We start from the raw sequence: 21,363 nt of genomic DNA, 5'->3' as shown, positions 1-21,363 counted from the left end.
CTGCGGGGAAGACGGCCGGGCCGGCTGTCTCCCTCCAGCCCCGCTCTTGCCAAGTTCAGCCGAAGGGAAACAGAGGTGGCTCCACAGGGCAGCCGGGGCTGGAAAGAAGCAGTGGTGATGGCGGATCCTGGAACCCAGGGCAGAGGTGAGTGGGTGAGGTCCGCAACCGTGGGGAGGGTAGTGCAGAGGTGAGGGGGTGAGGGCAGAGACCATGGGGGAATGGCAAGGACAGAGGGTGGGGATCTGGGTGTCGGATGCGCGAAGGGATGAGTGGCGGTGCTGGGGACTGCTGCAGGGACGGAGGCTGAGGTGGGACCGATACGCGGGGGGAGGAAGTGAACATCTGGGAGGCCAGGTGCAGATGTGGGGAGGCGAAGGGAGAGCAAATGCAGGGGTGGAATTCTTCCAAGAATGAGGGATGACCTGGGGTCTGGAGGTGACGCCAGCATGGAAAGTAGAGTGCAAGGGCCCAAGTTCAAAACCGGGGGAGAATGTTCTGGAAGAGGAATGGGGAGCAAGGAGGACACGCACCCCCACCTCCAGGCCCTCCGGTGGGGGATGAGTGAGAGAAGACAGTGCCACGGAGGTGCCCACGGAACAGGCACCCTCAGGCCACGGGAAGGTGAAGAGCCACACCCAGGAGAGGCTCGTGACGCCTCGGCCACCTCCGCACCCACCCCTCTCGGCGCCAATTCCTGGGATTCTCCAGCTCAGCGTGTGCAAGGGGGCCCCCTGGAGTCGCCCCCTTTCAGCACCCTGGGGACAATGCTCAGCTTGCCGGGGAAAGGGTGACAGATGACGACCCCCATCCCCAGCCTCCTCCACCTTTGGGGACGGGTCCCAAGGGCATTGCCCGGAGGGTCCCCAGTAGGATGGAGCCCCAGACGCCTACCATAGTCATGCCGTGCTGTCTCTCCTGTCCTGCAGCACCCCTCCCTCCCTTCACCTTCCTGGACCATGTCCTGAATAAAGTGCTTGCTCCCAGTCCCCTATCTCAGGCTGGGCTCGTGGGGTGAGGCTGGGGAGAGGAGGGGGAAGGAGCCCATGAGACACGGAATGGAAGTGTGGGCTGTGCATCTGGGGCACGAGGGGATCCCTGCACGTCTCACGGGGACGAGGTGATGGGGCGGGGGGGCGGGGGGCTTGGCGGGGGTGGTCCTGAACATTCGGGAAGAGCGGAGGAATGCCCAGCGTGAGAATGTGCGACGGTCTCTCTAGAAGCCCCCAGGGAGCCCTCTTGGCTCATGGCTGCAGGGGTGCGGGCCCCTGGGGAGCACACAGAGCTCCATTTTCAAACTGTGAAGGACACAGTTTAATCTTATCCCAATGGGATAAAGGGTAAGTCCCTTTTTTCCTGTTTTAAAATGTCATCATTCACTTTCTAGACTAAAAAAAACACACAAAGCACTTTCTTATGAAGCGGATCCTAGCCTTACCCTACCACCCAGCAACTGGGCTCCTTGGTATTTACCCAAAGGAGCTGAAAACCTGTGTCCACACAGAAACCTGCACACGGATGTTTATAGCAGCTTTTATCCATAATTGCCAAAACCTGGACGCAGCCAAGATGTCCTTCAGTAAATGAATGGATAAATAAACCGTGGTCCCTCCAGACAATGGAATATTGTTCAGTGCCAAGAAGACGGAGCTCTCAAGCCACGGGAAAACGTGGGGGAATCTTCAATGTGTATTACTAGTGAAGGAAGCCAATCGGAAAGGCCACACGGTGTGTGATTCCAAGGATAGGACATTCTGAAAAAGGCCAACCCATGGAGACAAGTACTGCGACTGGTGGCGGCCAGGGGCTGGGGGACAGGGAGGGGTGAGCAGGGGAGCACGGAGGATTTTTTGGACAGTGGAACTACTGTGTGTGCCACCGTAGCATGAGGACACATGTCAACATGCCTCTGTCCAGACCCCTAGCACGGACAGCGAGAGCAAACCTTAATGCAAATGATGGACTTTTTAGTTATGATCAACCAGTGTTGGTTGGATAATTTTGGCAAACGTACCACCAGCACGAGGTGTTAATAATAGGGATGCCTGAGGCAGCAGGTGATCTATGGGAACTCTCTCAATGAAAACCTGACTCCCGATGACCCATACTGTTGGCAGTGGCTGCTGCTGATGTTGGCCTCTGGGGGACAAGAGATTCCCCGTGAAACCTACCGCAACCCACCCAGCCCCACTGGGTTCCTCCTGCAGCTCTGAGACGGGACCAGGAGCTAGGACAGCTGGAAGAGCTGGACGGCAGTGAGCTGGCCGTCCCCAGGCCCTCCACCTGCGGTCAAGGCACGGTGGCGGCGGCCGGCCCAGGGGCTCCGTCCATCCAGGCATCAGAGGCCAGAGGTGGTCGAGTTGGGTGGGTCTGCTGAGCCTCCCGGGCTGCACCGACCTCTGTCTTCTGTCTCGGAGTCACATCTAGGTTCTTGGGTTGGGTCTCCGTGCCTATAACCCCCCATCTGGGTGTGAGGGTAAGAGCAGCCCTTCCTGCACACCCAGCTCCCTGGAGTGTAGACAGAGCCTCGCTGTGACTGAGGGACTGTGTCACATTCCCGTGGGACCCACTCCCTGACCCCCATCCAAATGCAAGTTGTTGGTGACCTGACCCAAGGGACAGCCCCTCTGTCATCAGCTGCGAGCCCGGCACTGTGAAGACTGACCAGAGCTGCCTGGGTCACCCACGGGGAGGGCCAGCCAGCCCCCAGCGCTGTTCTCGGCCTTGTCCCCGTGGCCCAGCCTCTGCCAGGTGCCAGCTGGTGCCCCAGCCCAGTCTTTGATCCAGGGGTCCCGTGAAGATGCCCCAGGGACTGTGGCGGGTCTAAGAGGAAAGGCTTCGGGCGCCCATTCCCTTCTCAACTATTACACCGGGAGACTTAGTAGTTTCTTTGAAAAATGACTCCGGCTACAGCATGGATGAGCCTCGAGGACATTGTGCTCAGTGCAGGAAGCCAGACACAAAGACAGATAATCTATAACTCCACTTCCTGGACTCATTGAACTCACAGAGACAGAAAGCAGAAGGATGGGCAGCAGGGGCTGGAGGGAAGGGGAAGTGGGGGGTTAGTGGGGTGTTTATATAAAAATTGTATAACATTTAAGGTGTATGATCTGATGATTTGATAAACATACATATAGTGACATGAAGACTACAGTCAAGCCAATTAACACATTGCTTCCTCCCACGATCACCAGTGTGTGTGCGCGGCCACCGTCTCTGCAATCTACTGTCCTAGCACATCTCGCATATTCAGTACGGCATCAGCTATGGTCGCCAGGCTGAACGTCCCATCTTCAGGCCTATCCACCCCACAGAACCACAACTTGCACCCCCACACCAACACCTCCTCCTCCCCACCTCCCCCCGCCCCTGGCAACCACTATTCTATCTTCCACTTCCATGCTTTCAACTCTTGTATAAGTGCAATCATGCAGTTTGGACAAAGGACCTGAATGGACATTTTTCTGAAGACATCCAGATGGCCAACAGACGCATGAGAAAATGCTCAACATCACTGGTCATCAGGGAAATGCAAATCAAAACCACAGTGAAATATCACCTCGCACCTGCTAGAATGGCTATTATGATAGACAGACAGACAGACAGGTAGATGATGGATGATGGATGGAAAGATGGATGGATGGCTGGATGGATGGATGGATACATGATGGATGATGGATGGCTAGCTAGCTAGATAGATAGATGGATAGATGGATGATGGATAGGTGGATGATGGATGGATGGATAGATGGATGGATGGATGGATACATGATGGTTGATAGATGGCTAGATAGACGGATAGACAGATGGATGATGGGTGCATGGATGGATGGATGGTTGGATATATGGATGGATGGATGGATACATGATGGATGATGGATGGATGATGGATGGAGGGATATATAGATGGATGGATGGATAGATGGATGATGGGTGGATGGATGGATGGATGATGGATGGATGGATGGATGGATAGATGGACAGATAGATAAAGACAACAAGAGTTGGCAAGGATGTGGAGAAAAGGAGAGCCACGTGCACTGTTGGCAGGAATGTAAGTATGGTGCAGCCACAATGGAAAGCAGTATGGAGTTCATTCATCAAAAGACTAAACACAGAACCAGCAAGTGATCCCTCAGTCCCTCTTCTGGGTATACATCTGAAGAAAATCAAAGTGCCATGCCAATGAGGCATCTGAAGCCCACATTTGCCGCAGCACTATTCACAACACCCAAGATACAGAAACAGCCTAAGTGCCCATTGGGGGATGAATGGATAAAGAAATTGTGGTGTAAAAACGCAACGAAATACTATTCAGCCATAAAATAGGAGATCCTGCCATTTGCAACCACATGGGTGAATATGGACAACATTATGCTCCATGAAATGAGCCAGACACGGGGACTCAGGGATTCACAGGGACAGAGATTCAATTCTGGAAAATGGAAAGTTCTGGAAATGGATGGTGCTGATGGGCACAACAGTGCCAATGTCCTTAATGCCACAGAGCTATGCACCCAAACACAGTTAAGATGACAAACGGTATGGTATGTCTATTTTACTACAACAAAAAACAATAAAGTGCCACCTGCCCCAAACTCTAGAATAGGAAATAGTCTTTGTTCCTTTGAAATGGAGGTGGCAGAGGGGCTGCCCAAGGTCACGTGGGACCTCGTCTTCAAAGCTCTCCATAAAAATTAAATAAAGCCCTGGGGAAAAGTAAAAAATTGCAATTAAAAAATGACTCTTCTCACCAAAAAGTCTATTGAAAAGGAGTGTGAGAATCACCTCTGTTTCACCTCCACAGAAGGTGCAGGAACGACCTCCCCAGAGCACAGACTGGACCATGACATCCCACAGCGTCTCCTCCGAGACCTCTGAGCCCTTCCGGTGTCCCAGCTCCTGCTGCCCAGTCCTGGCTACTCTGCAGCGTTCTTCAGCGTCACCTACCTCGCTCCCAGGCTTCTGGTCGCCCCAAACCCCCTCACTCCCGGCCCTGCCCAGCGACTCCCTCCTCGTCTGGCTTCAGGCTCATCCCACAATTTGGGCACTTCCCCTTCCCCACGTGGCACCTCCATTCTGTCCTTGGTCTTCAGTCCCTCCTCCAGGGCCCCCTCCCAGGCTCTGGTGGGAGAGACAGCTACAGCCCCAGCCCCTAGCTGCCCACGCAGCTGTTCCCCACGGACCGCCAGTGGGATGGTGGCAGGAGCTGAATCAGTTCGGGTCTTGCCCTGCTTCAGACTCCGCAGGTGCGGACTGAACGCTGTGTCCCCCACGATTCCTAGGTGGAGCCCCCCATGGGACGGCATCTGGAGATGCCCTTCAGGAGATGGTTAGGTACAGATGAGGTCGTCAGGGTGGGGCCCTGCAATGGGGTTAGTGCCCTTATCGGAAGAGGAAACACCAGCTGGCATGTTCTCTCTCTGTCTGCCGCATGGAGACGGCAAGAACTTGCTGGAACCTTGATCTTGGACCTCCAGCCTCCAGGACTGTGAGAATCAATGACTATTGTTTACTTTAACCTGCCGGTCCGTGGGGTTCTACACTGGCAGCCCAAGGTGACGAACACGCCTTCAAGGTCAGGTGTACTCATAACAAAATCTGCAGCTCCCACTCGCCCTGGCATGATGGGGCACCGGCCCCCCTTGCTGACCTCTCCCTGGACCCCGCACTCCAGCCTCACTTTCCGTCAAAGGCCATGCTGCCACCTAACCCTACGGGATCATCCCTGCAGCATGTGTCGCGCCTCCTGGCCTGGGCTCCCCTCTGGGACGCCTCCACTCGTTCCCACCCACCCACACTGGCAGGCACTGGCAGGAGCTGAGCCTAGGGTTCCTCCTAGCCATACCCAGTATACAGCTGGTGCTCAGAGGGTGCTCAGAGAGTCAGTGAGCGGCTTCCTCCTGCCTCCACATCGGCCGGGGGTCCTCCCCCGGCTGGGGCATCTCCTGGAGCATGGAGGCAGCAGGCGCCATTTCACCCTTTGCTCCCAGTTGTCCTGCATTCATTCATTCATTCATTCATTCAAAATGCACCACGAGACATCATAGGCTGCCACTTTCACCAACCAAGTAAGTGGAAGTATTGTTGTAGATAACAATGACAATGTTGATGAGTGTGGGGATGATTATATAAATTGGCCAGTGCTTCCAAAATGTAGCTGACAGCTTGGGGGGCGGCGGGGGCCATGACAGAATTAGCAAGGGCAGGCCTCATCTTCTCAGTGCTGCATGGCTGAACCCCCGGGGCCAGGGAGGCACCGTGGGGGGCCGAGGACCCCAGGCAGCCTGCGTGGTCCACGGGCCGCTGTAACCAAAATGGCGCGTTTGTCTGTTGGGATGTCACAAATCAAGGAAAGGAAACCAAGGTCGTCTGAGGCGCTTTCTCAGAGCACAGGGTCCCGTTGTCCAGACCGGTGTCTGTTCAGATTCGGGGTGGTGTCACAGGCGAAACTGACGGAGATTGTGGGGGTGCTGAAGCTCCCCCAACATTCCACAGCTTGAGACCCGTGGCCGGCCCCCAGCAGGTGCTCCGTGAGTGATGATGGAACATTCTGGATGGGCTTCAGGGGAGCACACCCACAGGGAGGACTTTGCTCCCTCCCACCCGGTTTCCCAGCGTGCGGTCCCTCCTGTGTCCCTCCTGCCCCTGCTCCTCTGGAGAACACTTCCTGTGCCCCCAGGCCCCGCCTTCCTCTCCGAGACCACCACAAAGTGATTTCCTCCATCCCTGGCCTGGAGGGTCCAATGCCAGCAGAGCGGGGAGTCAGATCCAGGGCTCCCCAGGCACGTTGCCCTGCAGATGCGCTGCTTTCCACTGAGTGGTTCCCAAGTGTGAGGCTTCGCTGAAGACACGGCAAGAAAAGGCGACAGGCTGGGATCAGGGGATCCAGACCTGAGTTCTTCTCTGGCTCCTCTGGCTGAGTGGCCACTAGCAAATCACTCCCTTGGCATCTTTGTCCGTAGAGAGTGGTGAGCAGGGACCAGCGACCACCCAGCAGGGGGGCTGGAGGGCTGGGAGCCAGGAAGCATGGGACCGGCACACCACATTTTTCGATGAACTCCTTCCTGCTGCTCTAGGATCCACACCTCTCCCGACCTCCTCCCCAGCTCTCCAGAGCTGGTGGGCAACAGGCCTCCCCTGCCCTGTCACTGATAGCTGATATGGCCATGTGTCCCCCCCAGACACATCCTCCCTGGGACGAGCAACACATCATAGTCATGGCTGTCTCCCCAGCCCAGTGTCTGCTCCTAGGAGCCACACTCAGTGCTGTTACTTCAACAAAAGGATGGACAGATGGATAGAATGAATGGACGGATGATGTTTAGTTGGATGAATGGACAGATGGATGATGGTTGGATGGATGATGGTTGGACGGATGGATGATGGTTGGACGGATGATCAGTGGATGATGGTTGGTTGGTTGGTTGGATGGATGGATGGATAGAGTGGATGGATGATGGTTGGACGGATGATGGTTGGATAGATGGATGATGATTGGATGGATGATCGGTGGATGATGGTTGGTTGGTTGGTTGGTTGGTTGGTTGGATGGGTGGATGGATGGAGTAGATGGATGAATGGAGTAAATGCCTTGGTTCTTAAAGGTACCCAAGGTATAGAAAGAATCCTAGGCTTTTTCTATGGAGGGCAAAGCCCTCAAACTTGTTGGTGTTTGTAGACCCAGGGTTGACTTAAAGGTGCCATCTCCAAAGGTGCAAAATACTCCATTTTGGAGTTAAAAGGGTGAAATCTTATTCCTGCCTGTTTGTTTCCTGGAAAGGACAGTCCTAATATCCCCTTCCCTTAAAGACAAACAGAAGCCCAGATTACATGTTAGAACTCTGGCTGTGAGTGGTGGGTTCAGGCGGTGGGTCAGTTCCCAGCGGTGGAACTCTCGGACAGCTTCTCAAGGGCACTCAGCACAGCTGGTCCAGGAGGATCCCCAAGGCACCTGACATGGCTCCACCACCATACAGTGCTCCCTGCAGGGTCTCAGAGCCCCCAGCACAGCTCTGGGAGCCAGGATTCTGGTTATGACCACCAGATGTGGAAGGGGACCAGACCTCCTAGGCCATGGAAGGGGCTGTCCCCTTTCCCCTGGGGGTCAGAACCAACAGGAGGGCTGGAGGGCTGCTGGGAAGACCCCACAGATGTGCTCGTCCCTTCTCATCAGGATAAGAACACTCCCGCAGTACAACTTGGTGAGAGCTGGGGGGATTGATTAGGGCACAGGATCAAGCAGGAAATTCTCATGCATCAAAATTCCTGTCTGTGAGCTAGCCTGGTGGTGGAGGGCCCCTGTGCCTGCCATGGCCCCAGCGACCAGATCTTTATTTCACCCAGAGTCCTGGGGCAGCATCAGGGACTGCTGACCCTGACCTATAGCCAGCCCCTTGAGAGCTGGGCATGGGGGGGCTGAAGCCTCAGAGTGGCCGTGTCCAGGGCTACAGGGGTGGGGCTCAGAGCAGCCTCAGGGGGAGGGAAGGGGAGGCTTGCATCATCCGGCTGGAGCGCCTGCTGTCCAATAACGTCCCCAGCTCTCCCCATGCCTGATCCACCATCAGAACCAGCCCACAGGCCATATCCATCTTGGAGAGCCCCAAGCACCCCAACCCAGCACCCCGTAGAGCAGCATGAACAAAGCAAGGTGTTCCCCAGTGACTGGTATCGGCCCCCCCGTGTGAGGAGAGGAGGGACAGAGAAGGCATTTGCTGGTTTGTGCACACAGCCTGGTGGGAGGGAGAGGCCAGCAGGTTGGGCGGCGAAGGGAAGGCAGGTGCAAGCTACGGCTTCGCTTCCCGCCTACCCTGAGATTTTGTAACCACGGGAACACGTCAGCCACTGAAAAAAATTAAACTTACAGGTCTGCAAAACCAATGCACATGTATGATTGAACAAATAAATAGAAGGCCCCTGCTGATTCCTAGTCATGTGGGAGAGCTCAGACCCACAGAGTGGAACCCGAGGAAATGGGGGGCTGACCCATGAGAGCCCCAAGCCCAGGAGCCCCAGGCAGGACCCTGCAGCTGAGCAGGGGGGCTCTGTGCCCCCAGGACCTGGATATCTGCAGGAAAATCCCCCCTCGGGGCATGAGCACCAACCACCCCCCCACCAGACTGGAGACCCTGCCCCCCATAGAAATGACTTCCCCGTGTCAGAGGGGAGAGCCTCCTCTGGAGAGTCACCTGGCCGCAATCTCATAGAAGGAACTGAAAACCAGCATAATCCCTCTGCCCAGCGTCTGCCAACAATTTTGAAAAACTGATAGGAAAGTGATGGCTTTTTTTGTTTTTAGTGCTGGAGGCTAGCTTCCCGCCTCACCCTTCTCCAAGGACCTGATCCCCTTCTGGGACACACCAGCTTGCCCTGAGAGGACAAAGGCCCTGGGAGAGCGAAGATGACAAGCGTCCAGTCCCGGGGCGGGAAGAGCCAAGCCAGAGCGGAGCCCAGGCGGCCGCCTGGCAGGAAGGTCGGGGGTCTGGGCAGCTCCGTAGGAATCCTTGGGGGCAGAGAGCACCTCCGGAGGCAGCCGCTGGGCACAGGGCAAGCCTTCCCCCTTGCCAAAGACTGTCCCCTCAGGCTCACCCGGCCAGGCAGACCCATTTGGCCTCCAAGTAGGAAAAATACCACTCGTGGGATACAGGGCTTTGCAGATCCTGGAGCACATCCTGGGGGTCGGGCCCCTACCCTCACCACTGGCCCACCTGACCCCCACTGCCTCCTCTCCCTTCACTTTCCCCCTCACCCCACACCCCTGCAACCCCCCGCCCCCCGACACACACACACTCTGCAGTGCTGGTCTCTCCGACCTGACAGCGCCGCGCCTCTGCACCCCGGGGACAGTCTTCTATGCTCTGCAAGGTTGGCCGAGGATCCCAGGCTCGGTCACCTCTCCTTTGCTGCCACCCCCATGGTGCTGAACTCCCCACTGCGGAAAAGCGCTGGACGGAACCAGAGCACCCCTGCCACTCAGTGGGAGGAGACTCTGCCAAGCCAAGCCCTGCCTCAGTCCCAGCCAGAACCGTGGGGAAACCTGTGTCGTGCTTTTCACGCCCGCCGTCCTCCAGCCGAGGAACCCCCGGGGCTGGGGATCTATTTAGCGGACCGCCCATCTCCTGAAAACGTTTCTCAGGACCTTGGGCTGTTGACAGTTGGGTCACAGAACCACACAATCGGTGATAGGAAAAGCAGCTTTGCCAGGGCCGCAATGTGGACCGGAACATTCCACGTTAGGATTTGTGGAAAAATCACATCGGACAGGACCTCAGAGGCCCGGGGAAGGTTTTACAGGAGCGAAAATGAGGCCTAGAGAGGCACAATGTCGTCTCCCCCTGGGGCCTGAAGGACTCGGGGCAAGGTGCCAAGGAACACGGGTGTCCTGCGGCCGGGGCTGCTGGCTGCTGCGCCTCCCGGCAAACACGCTGAGAACCACCTGTGACAGACGGCACTGCGGGAGAGGGCTTCCCGGAGGAGGCGGGACCTGCATAGGGGTCTGGCGGCTGAGTGAACTCATGCACACGTGGAGGGAAAAGCTGGGGGCTCCGGGACCTCCTACCCCCAGATCCCGTGTGAGGAGTGAGGCTGGGGACACCCTGAGGGTCTTCTCAGCGCCTCTGAGCAGAAGACGGCAGGGTCATGGTTAGGTCCTTCTCACATCTCAGGATCCTCCACGAGGCAAGGCCACCGCACGGTCACACGCCCCTCTCCCTACAGCTGACGGACCCAACACGAGCGTCACTCGGCCCCTTTAACGGCGCGCGGCCTGCCAACCTTCTGGGTCCTTCCTCCGGGTTGTCGCTCTATGAAGACTTCACCACGCCCGAGAGCCCTCTCGAAACCCCAGGGTCCTGAATTTCAAGCTCAGCTCCGTCCTTCTGGTGTTCAAGGTCATTCAACGGTGGCAAAATTCAGCTTCCTGCTTATGGGGGTGGGGGGTGGGGAGCGGAGACGTCGGGCAGGGGGGCGGTGGGGAGTCTTCTAAGAGATTCCGAAGGCGTCCCGGACACCCGCGAGCGCTTACACAGCGCGTTGACGCAGCCGGTATAGATGAATCAGAAACACGAGGACTGAACTTCCCTCGGACGGCGCTCAGGTTTCATCGTTAATGAGAAATAACCCACCAGGTAGGTGTGGGGTTTGCTGGGGTTCGCTGTGCCTGGAGCATTTGAAAAGATGTTTGAGTAAATCCCAAGCCCGGGTGTGGCCCACCCCCTTGGCGAGGCCAGTGGCCGGCGATGAACAGCTGGAGGCCACGTGCCTAAAACCCACAAGGCCTGTCGGCTTCGAGTTTTTTTCCTCCCTTAAACATCCAGGAATCAAAGTGACCTGGGGAGGGAGAAGGTTTCCCCAAGACCCCCAGCTTCCGCACCCGCTGGGATGGGTTTCGTGGTCAGATGGTTCCATTGCTTCCAAGACTAGAAAACTTCGGATTTTGATTAGCAAATAAACAAAAGAAAAAGAACACCCCGGCTACCCACCCAACCTCCCACCCGCCCACCCATGCTCCATCCATCCACCCACCCACCCACACATCTATCTTCCCATCTATCTATCCAACAAATAGGTACAGAGAAGTGTATGAGTATCTGTGGCTGCTGTAACAAATTACCACAAACTGAGCACCTTCCAACAACAGAAATGTATTTTCTCACCATCCTGGAAACCAGAAGTCCAAAACCAAGGTGTTGGCAGGCCTGTGCTCTCCCTGCAGGCCCTAGGGGAGGATTCTTCTTCGTTCTCCCGGGTTCTTCTCAATGTTCCTTGACATATGGCAGCATCTTTCCAGTCTCTGTGCAGTAATCACACGGCTTTCTCCCTGTTTCTGTGACCATGGGTCCCTTTTCTTATAAGGACATAAGTCACATCGGGGTTAGGGACCACCCTACTCCAGTTTGACCTCATCTTCATTTACTGCATCGGCAACAACCCCATTTCCAAAAGGGTCACCTCCTGAAGTTCCAGGAAGTGCCCGCACATTGCAGGGACACTACTCAACCCAGTACAAGGATGTTCTAAGAGCAAACCCTGCGTGAGCCTCTGTCTTCGTGAAGCTCACAATTCTGGGGAGGGAGATAGATTAAGACAAAGAGGAAATATCTAACAGAACGTCCGTCCAGTCAAGGTAAGCACTATGAAGAGAAGGAAGCTGAGGAGCTCCAGGGTGGTGGCATTGCCGTGGTCTATAGAGAAGCTTAGAAAGGCCTCTTTGAGGAGGTGACAACCTCATATGGGAGCCACATGACCCTTGTTCTGGGAAGAGCCCAAGGCCCAGAGCACATGCACCTTTCTTCACCACATGTGGGACTTGGGATTTCCATGTGGGTTTGAGAGAGCTTTTTGTCTATTGTCTTATTCAGTTCTCACATGGTTTTGCAAATATAGGTAAGACAATCCAGCTCAGAAATGCAGGTATCTGAAAGTCAGCTCCAATATATCACTCAGATGTGGAGCCCTCACTACGAATGCTGTTCCCTGGTAACTTCCAGCCTGCTTTCCTGCCAGCACGTGAGGGGGTTGCCCTTCCCCCTCCACTTGAACTTAGGTGTGGCCATATGACTTGCTTCCACCAAAAGAATGAGAAGTGACAAGTGTCACCATCCCATAGGGAAACCATCCCGCACCTATCTACAAGGGCTGGCACTTGTCTTGGCCTGGGTCCTGCTTCAGCATCACCTGGAAGCTTGTTAAAAATGCCCCACCTGGACCCACTAAGACAGAATCTTGGGGACAAGAGCTCCAAGAGTTGAGAAGCTCTGCTCTAAAAACCAGAGCCTGAGGGAGGAATTCAATCCTGATCCTTTGAGAGGGAATGTGCAAGTCTAAGTGGTGGGAGTGAGGGAAAGGAGAGTGAAGTGGGGTGAGATGCCCCAGAAGGGGAGACGCTGTGCAGAAACACCCAGGCGTTTGGGCAGCAACTGCATCTCAGAGTGGCTCCGTCTCATTTCCCGCTCCTAAAACTCAACCCAATGGGGAGCAAGAACTCAATGGTTACAGTTTTCCTTTTAGGGTGATGAAAATGTTTTGGAACTAGACAGAGCTAGTGGTTATGCGTCATGTGTATATAAAAGGCCATTGAATCGTTCACATTAAAATGGTTGATTTAATGTTTCATCAATATCTCCTTGATTTAAAAAAAAAAAAAAAGCTTGTCCCCTGAAATATCAACCTCTTCTGCATCATACTTTACAGTAAATGACTTTTCTCTGAAGTTTGTGAATAAGGTGAGGATGTCCACTCTCCCCACTCCTAATCAGTATCATAGTAGAAATCTTAGCCAACACAATAAGGCAAGAAAAAGAAATGAGAGGAATACAGATTGGAAAGAAGGAAATAAAACTATCCCTATCCCCAGTTAATATGACCCTCTACATGGAAAATACCAAGAAATCTATAACAACAACAAAACTGTCCTAGGACTGCCTAGTGGGTTTAGCAAAGTCATAAGATACAAGGTGGCTACACAAAAGTCAATTGTATATCTATGCCAGGGCAACATACAACTGGAAACTAAAATTTTTTAAACAACATGATTTACAATAAGACCTTAAAGATTAAATATTTAGGTATGAATCTAAATACGTATAGTATTTACATGCTGAAAACATCTAAGTGACTAGGAAGGAATTCAAAGAAGACCCAAAGAGAGAGACACTTCATATTTAAGAACTGGAATTCAACCCAGTCCAGGTGCCAATTGTCCCAAGCTCGTCTAAAGATTTAGTGCAGTTCCAAACAACATCCTAGTGTAATTTTTTTTGTAGATATGTGCAAACTGGTTCTAACACTTACACAGCAAAGCAAAAGAACTAAAATAGCTAAAAAAAAATTAGAAAACATTAAAGTTGGAAGGATCATACTATCCAAATTTTATGATATACTATAAAGCTATAGTAATCAAGACATTGATTATTGGTGATATTGGCTAAGGATTGGGTGACATAGATGAATGGAACAGGATAGGGACCCCAGAAATACACCCACATGAAATTTGACAGAATGATCTTTTATAAAGGTACAAAAGCATCCAATGAAGAAGATCCTTTTCAACAGACAGTGCTAGAACATCCATGTGCAAAAAAAAAAAAAAGAATAAACTTCAGTTGAAACTTCATGTCTTTTATGTAACTCAGAGTAGATCATAGATCTAAATGTAATACATAAAACTACAACACTCTTACCAAAAGATAGCTGAGAACCTCTCTGTAGCTTGGAGCTAAGCAGAGATCTGCAACTGACACCAAAGGCATAAAATAGGAAATGAACAAATCAAACTTCATTAAAATTAAAAGCCTTTGCTCTGAGGATGACATCATTAAAAGAATAAAAAACACACGGGGCACCTAGGTGGCTCTGTGAGTTAAAGCCTCTGTCTTCGGCTCAGGTCATGATCCCAGGGTCCTGAGATCGAGTACCACATTGGGCTCTTTGCTCAGTGGGGAGCCTGCTTCCCCCACCCCACCCCTGCCGGCCTCTCTGCCTACTTGTGATCTCTGTCTGCCAAATAAATAAATAAAATCTTAAAAAAAAAAAGAATAAAAAACACAGACTACAGACTGAGAAAAAAAATTTGCAAATCATATACCCAACAAAGGACTTATATCCAGAATATACAAAGAATTTTTTAAAAAAAGGAAAAGAATATTCAAAACTCAATAGTAAGAAAACAAAACACCAAATTGCGGTGTGTGTGCAGGACTTAAATAGTGACTCCAGCCAAGAGAGTGTGGATAGGAAGTAAGCTCCGACACCTTCCTCGACATGGTTAGCCACGAAAGAAATACAAGCTAAAACCATAACGGGATACCACTCCCCAACTCTCAGAAATTTAAGAAATACCTAAAATACGAAGCGCTGGCAAGGACGTGGGGTGACGGAAGCTTTTGCCTATTGCTGGCGGGGATACAGATGCCGCCGATTCTGAAAAACAGTTTGTCCGTTTCTTAAAAAGTCGCACCCTGGCCATGTGCCTCAGCAGCCCCAAGCTTAGATATCTGCCCTGCAGAAGTGAAAACACAAGCTCACACAAAACTTACAGGCAAACGTTCATGGCAGCTCTACTCGTAATTGCTCTAACTGGAAACGGTCAAATGCCCTTCGGTAGGTGAACGGAGGGACAGGCTGTAGAGCACAGTGCAGGGTAGAACACCAGTCAGCCATGAAAAGGAAGGGCTTGCAACAGTTTAGGAAAGCACAGCCAGGGAATGAAGTTAGTCTGTAAAGGTTACCGGCTGTATGGTTTCCCTTATAGGACCTCCTGTAAATGACAAAATTGCCGTGAAGCCGCCCAGACCCGGGGTTGGAGGAGAGCGTGACCCTGAAGCAATCACACAAGGATGTTCGGGATGGGGGATGGCAACAGAGCCGCTCTGTGCTCTGCTTGCGGTGGTGGTCACACGAGTGCATGCAGGTGCTCGTTCAAATCGAGAGAACTGGACATCCTCCTCAGTAAGAGTGCATTTTACTGTACGATCGTGTTTAGGATAAAAATATACAACAGGGCGGATGGATTAAATGGCACCTCAGACACACCTGGAAAAGGCTTAATGAAGAACGTGTCCAGGACACAGCCCAGAGAGGAGATGAGCCTATGGAGGACTGTGTGGAAGCAGAGGATGGGGGAGAAAGTCTGACAAGCGGCTCAACTGCAGATTAAAAGAGGATAATAGATGGGATGGAGAGATGGCACATTTAGAGAGATTACGGCTTCTCAAAAACACAAGAAAGATGCATTTAAAACAAGCTCACAACTGATGCGTCATGGTAACGGGTCCCCATTGCGGGTTTTAGAAGTGTCCAAGAAGGAAAAGATGGTTTACAAAAGAACACTAAGGGCCTTACCTGCTGGCTGTCTTCCCAACAACAACAAGGAAAGCCAGCAGCGAGTGGAGGGAAATACTAAATTGCATAATGGCTCCTAAAGATGTCAACTTCCGAATGCCCAGAACCTGCAAATGTGTGGACTCACATGGTATAAGGGACTTCTTAGATGGGACTATGGTAAAGATCTCCAGGTGAGGAGATCGTCCCGGATTATCTCAGCGGGTCGCATGTGTTCGTAAGTGTCCCTATGAGAGGGAGGTCCGACCGCAGAGCAGAAGGCGGCGGCATTTGGGGTGATACCACCATGAGCCAAGGAGCACCACAGCCCCTAGAAGCTAGAGGGGGCCAAGAACGGGCTCCCTCCGGAGCCTCCAGCAGGAACAAAGCCCCAGCAATGCCTAGGGTTTTGCCCAATGAACCTCATTGCAGACATCCGGCCTCTACAGCCTTTATAAGAGGGTAAACGTGTGTAGTTTTCAGCCCCTAAGCTAATCCGTCACAGCAGCAATGCGAAACCAATACAAATATCCTCACTGGGTTAGAAGAAAATAACTGTCCAACCTAGAATTCTATACTCGGAGAAACCATCTTTCAGAGACGTGAACTAAGTAAAGACACTTTCAGACAATCCAAACATTGAGAGAGTTTAAATCCGAGGTGCCCTTAACCAAGGGCGATGCTAAAGAATGGAGTTCGTGCGGAAGAAAAATTATTCCAGAAGTAAGATTTGAGATGCAATAAGAAATGCGGAGCAAATATACTAATAAATACACGATAAATTTAAATAGGCGTTGACCACATAAAACCCCCATGATCGGAGGGGGGGGGGGGTGAGGAACAGAGCAAAAGTGAATCACTACAGGAAACTAGCCTGTGCACTGGAAGGCATGATTAAAAGGAAAGTTGAGTTGAGGTTCTTGTACTATTCGGGAGGAAGATGAAGAGGCTGATTAATTTCATACTGTTTAATAGTTAATCGTGACCCTTCCAAAAATAAGGATGTAAAAGGATTGTAAAATGAAGAATGGAGGGCACCTGGGTGGCTCAGTCGTTAAGCATTTGCCTTCAGCTCAGGTCATGATCCCGGGGTCCTGGGATTGAGTCCCGCGTCGGGCTCCTGGTTCAGCAGGGTCTGCTTCTCACTCTGCCCCTCCCACCTCGAAAGCATGCACTCTCTCTCATGCAAAAATAAATAAAATATTTAAAAACAACAACAACAACAAAAGAATAGAAAAACATATACCAAGTTATACAGACCAAAAAAAGGATGGTGTCGTGATATTAATATCAGATACAACAGACTGGAGAGCAAAAGGCACCACAGAGAGATCAAGGATCACTATCGAACGTAAAGGTTCAGCCCTCAAGAGGATATAACGATTCTAACATTTCATACGCCCAGTAACAGAGCTTCAAAATAGAAAACAAAGATTAACAGAATTTTTTAAAGAAGTTGGTAAGTTGAACAAAGTGAGAAATTTTAATATTCATCTCCCAGTAACTAGAAAATCAAGCAGACAAAAATCAGTTGAATATTGAGATATTGAAGTGCAAACTAAAAGCGCTAACTAATGAATATTTATCAACCACTGTACTGAATGATAGAAAAATGCACGTTCTTTATAAAGTCAGAGAGTACATTTCCAAAAACTAGCTTTGCGCTAGACCACAAAGCTAGCCTCGCCTGAGCTGGGGTCTACAGACCACGTTCTCTGACCTGAATGCACTTAAGTTAGAAGTCGGTAGCAGAAAAAACCCCAAGCGTTTGCACTAGAAAACGTAAATGTGAAGGTCAACAAAAAACATCACAGTGGAATTTTTTAAACACCTAGAACCAAGTGATTAAAAAAATACATATTTCATACCACAAATTATCAGATGCAGCGTGACATGGACTGAATGGGTCCCTCCCAAATTCATATATTGAAACCCTAACTCTCAGAGTGATGGTGTTTGGAGATGGGCCTGTGGGAGGCTGTTAGGTTTATATGAGATCATGAGGGCAGAGCTCCCAAGATGGGATTAGCACCCTTATAAGAAAAGGAAGGGACCTGAGCTCTCTGCCCCCTTCGTGGGAGAACTCTGCAAGAAGCCAGGCTCCAGAACCATGAGAAATAAGTTCCTGCTGTTCAAGCCACCTCATTTGTGTCTTTCTGTTATAACACCCTGAGTTAACTAAGACACGGGACATGCAATACCTAAGAGGAAATTTAAAGTCCTAAAATATTGATAATGAGTCATGTCCAAGTTCAGTCTATCCCAGGAATACAAGGTCAGTTTAGAAAATCTTGGGGCACCTGACTGGCCATGTCGTGGAGCATGTGGTTCTTGACTTCAAGGTTGTGAGTTTGAGCCCCGCCCTTCAGTGTAGAGATTACTTAAAAAATAATATCTTTAAAAGAAAAAGAAAAGAAAATCTATTAACATAATTTATTGCCATAGGAGATTAAACGAAGAAAACCAAATGACTATCTTATAAATGCAGAGTAAGCATTCAATAAAATTCAGCATCTAATCGTGGTTTTAAAAAATCTTACCCAAAAAAGGAATAGAAGGGAACTTCCTTAATCTGATAACGAGCATCTATCAAAATTACCTATGATAATAATTACAGTTAATGTAGAAATGCTAAAAGGATTCGTTTTAAGATCAAGGATCGGATACTTCTACATAACGTCAAACTCGTGGTCCTGACCTACGAAATAAGACATGAAAGTGTAATACGATAGGGCAAAGAAAAATTCTTATTAGATGCAGGTGAAAATATTGTGCACATAGAAAATCCAAAAACTAACCTGTGGGAAGTCATTAACAAGAGAACTAAACAAGGTCAGTAGATCCAAAACCAATAAACAGAACTCCGCTGCGTTCCTAGAGAGCACCAGCAGTTAGAAACACACGTTTTAAAAAGGCACCATTTGCGATAGCAACAGAAACAGACAAAAACGGATGTGCACATGCGTAAATAACCCAGGAGTAAATCTAACAAAAATGTCATCTGTATGCAGCATGTTTTTGGATAAAAGACTCAATATCGTAGAAGTGTTGGTTCTCCCCAGAATCGTCTGTCGATTTAATGCCGTTTCAGTACAAAAAGAAATGACACCTTAAGTCTTCGTTAATGTGTTTCATTGAAGTGGGTTTATTCACACATTAAAGAATAATTATACCCTGGCCCTGAAACCATGGACAAGGTCAGAGTTTCCTCACCCAAAAAGCAAGAGAGTGGGAGAGATGCTCGCATAAGTCCCTTCCTCCGCTGAAATCCTACGATCTCCAAGGCTCCCTTCGGGGCAGGTGAGATGCCCCCCATGCTCCTCCCGATACTGCCTACTAGGGGGAATCGGAAGGAAGGACCGGGGCGGGGTCCGGTCTAAGCTCCACCCCGAAACCTCGACTTCTACCAGGAGGGAATTGCAAAGCGAATCATGACACATCCAAAACATGATGTAATCATCGTAAACGGCTTTTAAAGGATTACATAAACACGGAAAATATTCATGACCTGCTAGGTGGGGGGAAATTGCACATATACTATCATTACAATTCCAAATGCAAAGACACGATCCAGGACGCAAGGCCGCCCAAACCCTAAGCTTCTCCTGGAAGACGTGTTTTGGTTGGCCTGCATTTTATTTTTAATTCTAATCGTCTAACGCTAAAAGTTTGGAGATGTGCCCCAGTCAATGTCTGGACTTCCAGCTTCTCTTAAAAATGTAAGTATGGACCCACACCATGCCAGATCCCTGTGTGGCAAACGGACCGGCCCTGGGGCGGCCCCACCGGGGGAGCTGCTGCTGTCCCATGGCAAGTCCCCACCTGTCCTGCTCCTCTCACTCTAAGGGTGAGTGACTCCTGGATTGTGAGGCTGTTTCGATGCCTCCATGTTTTGCTTATGCTGTTCCCTTCACCTGAAATGCCTTTCCACCTCTCTCTTTTAACAGGTGGAAACCAAATTGTGGCAGATGGATGGGATCGTGAGAGCTTTAATGCTGTCTCCAAAGGAAAACCCAGGGGACAGCATCGGGGGTGAAGGCTGGGCTCCCCTCCAGGCCTGGGAAGGACCTCCAGGTGTGACCACACTCTCCCCACAGAGCGCTTCCTTTCCCCTCCCGGACACGGCCCTTCCTGTGTCGTGCTTTCTTGCTTATTGTCCATCTCCCCCAAGAAGGTAAGAACCCAGGCTGGGACCGAGTCTGTCTTGTTCAGAGCTGTCCAGCGTCCACAACCGCAAACAACTGTTGAATGACTGACAGACCGTCTGAGGACCTGGAATGCTGGGAATGAGGGCCAGAGTTCTGCTGGAGGGTTCTGGACCAAAAAAGCTGGGGTCCTGACCCCAAAAGCCCCAAGGTGAGCCCCTCATGTCCCAGGCTGGGGCTACCAAGTCAGTCAAGGCTGGGCACCTGGGGCCGATGGGAAGAGGTCCTCTGGGCCAGTTGTGAGGGGGCTCTTATTTTGGGTAGTCATGCCCCCCAAGCAGCCCACCCCTGGGCAACCCCACCTCTGCCCAAGTCCCATCTGCAGACCCCTCATGCCCAAGGTAGGACTCTCCAGACCTTCTAGAAACTTGTTTCCAGGCCCCACCCACAGTCCGGCCAGCTGCTTGCAGCCCCTCACCCACCCCAGTTCTGAGATGGGCTTAGGATGGACCGGGATCCCCAGGACCGCGAGGCGGATGGACGGTCTGGGGTCTCTGTGCCCCTGCCAGGGTGGGCCGGCACCTGTCAGACACAAGCTCTAGCACACACTCCTCCTGCGTCCCGGGTTCTGTCCCTGTCAGTGTGGGGTCTGGCCGCGGCACTGGCCCAGGAGACCAGCCGAGACCAGCCGGACGGCTCACGTGTGCTCTCCCGCAAGGCAGGTCCTCACCCAGGTTTTGGCGAGGAGGGATCCTTGCCTGGCGCTCTCCCAGCTCCCCGTATCTGTCCTCAGCTCTTCTGCTGCTGCTGTGTCTGAAGAAGCCAGGGGGCCCCTCCCCCAGCACTGAGACAGTGGCCCGGCTGACTCGGTGGCACGGATCTACACTGTCCCCCTGTGTGACCGTCCCTGGCCCTGCTTCCTCCCCTTCCGGTGTCCCCAGCTATCTGGGGCCTGTCCCCACCTGGGTAAGAGAGGTTTGTGTGGCTTCCTAATCCCTCAGTCTGGCCACGAACACTCCAGACATCATGAGGACAAGCACACTGGTCGCTGACGGTGACCTCCTTATGCGTGATGAAGCCTGATGACCATGGTGACCCCAGAGAAAACCCCGGCGCGGCTGCTGGGTGGGGGCGCCCTCAGCAGCCTGGGACATCTCTTTGGCCCAGGGGACCGAGCATGGGGCTCAAAGGAGGCAGTCCCTGTCGCTGTGCTCCAAAAACCGTCCAAGGGGACACTGTGTGTCCCGGTGCCTCGTGCGGCTCCACTCCGCTCTGTTCCCAGGAGGCCCACACCGCTTGCCTGGTAAGCCTCCCTTTGGGGCACGGGATCTACTAGACAGGGCACTGGAGCCATGAGGTCAAGGTGAAGGCCAGACCCCAGCAGGTAGCTTTGGGGCG

Source organism: Martes martes (genome assembly GCF_963455335.1).
Source record: "Martes martes genome assembly, chromosome: 10".
NCBI lineage: Eukaryota > Metazoa > Chordata > Mammalia > Carnivora > Mustelidae > Martes > Martes martes.
Note: the sequence above shows the minus strand (reverse complement) of the source record.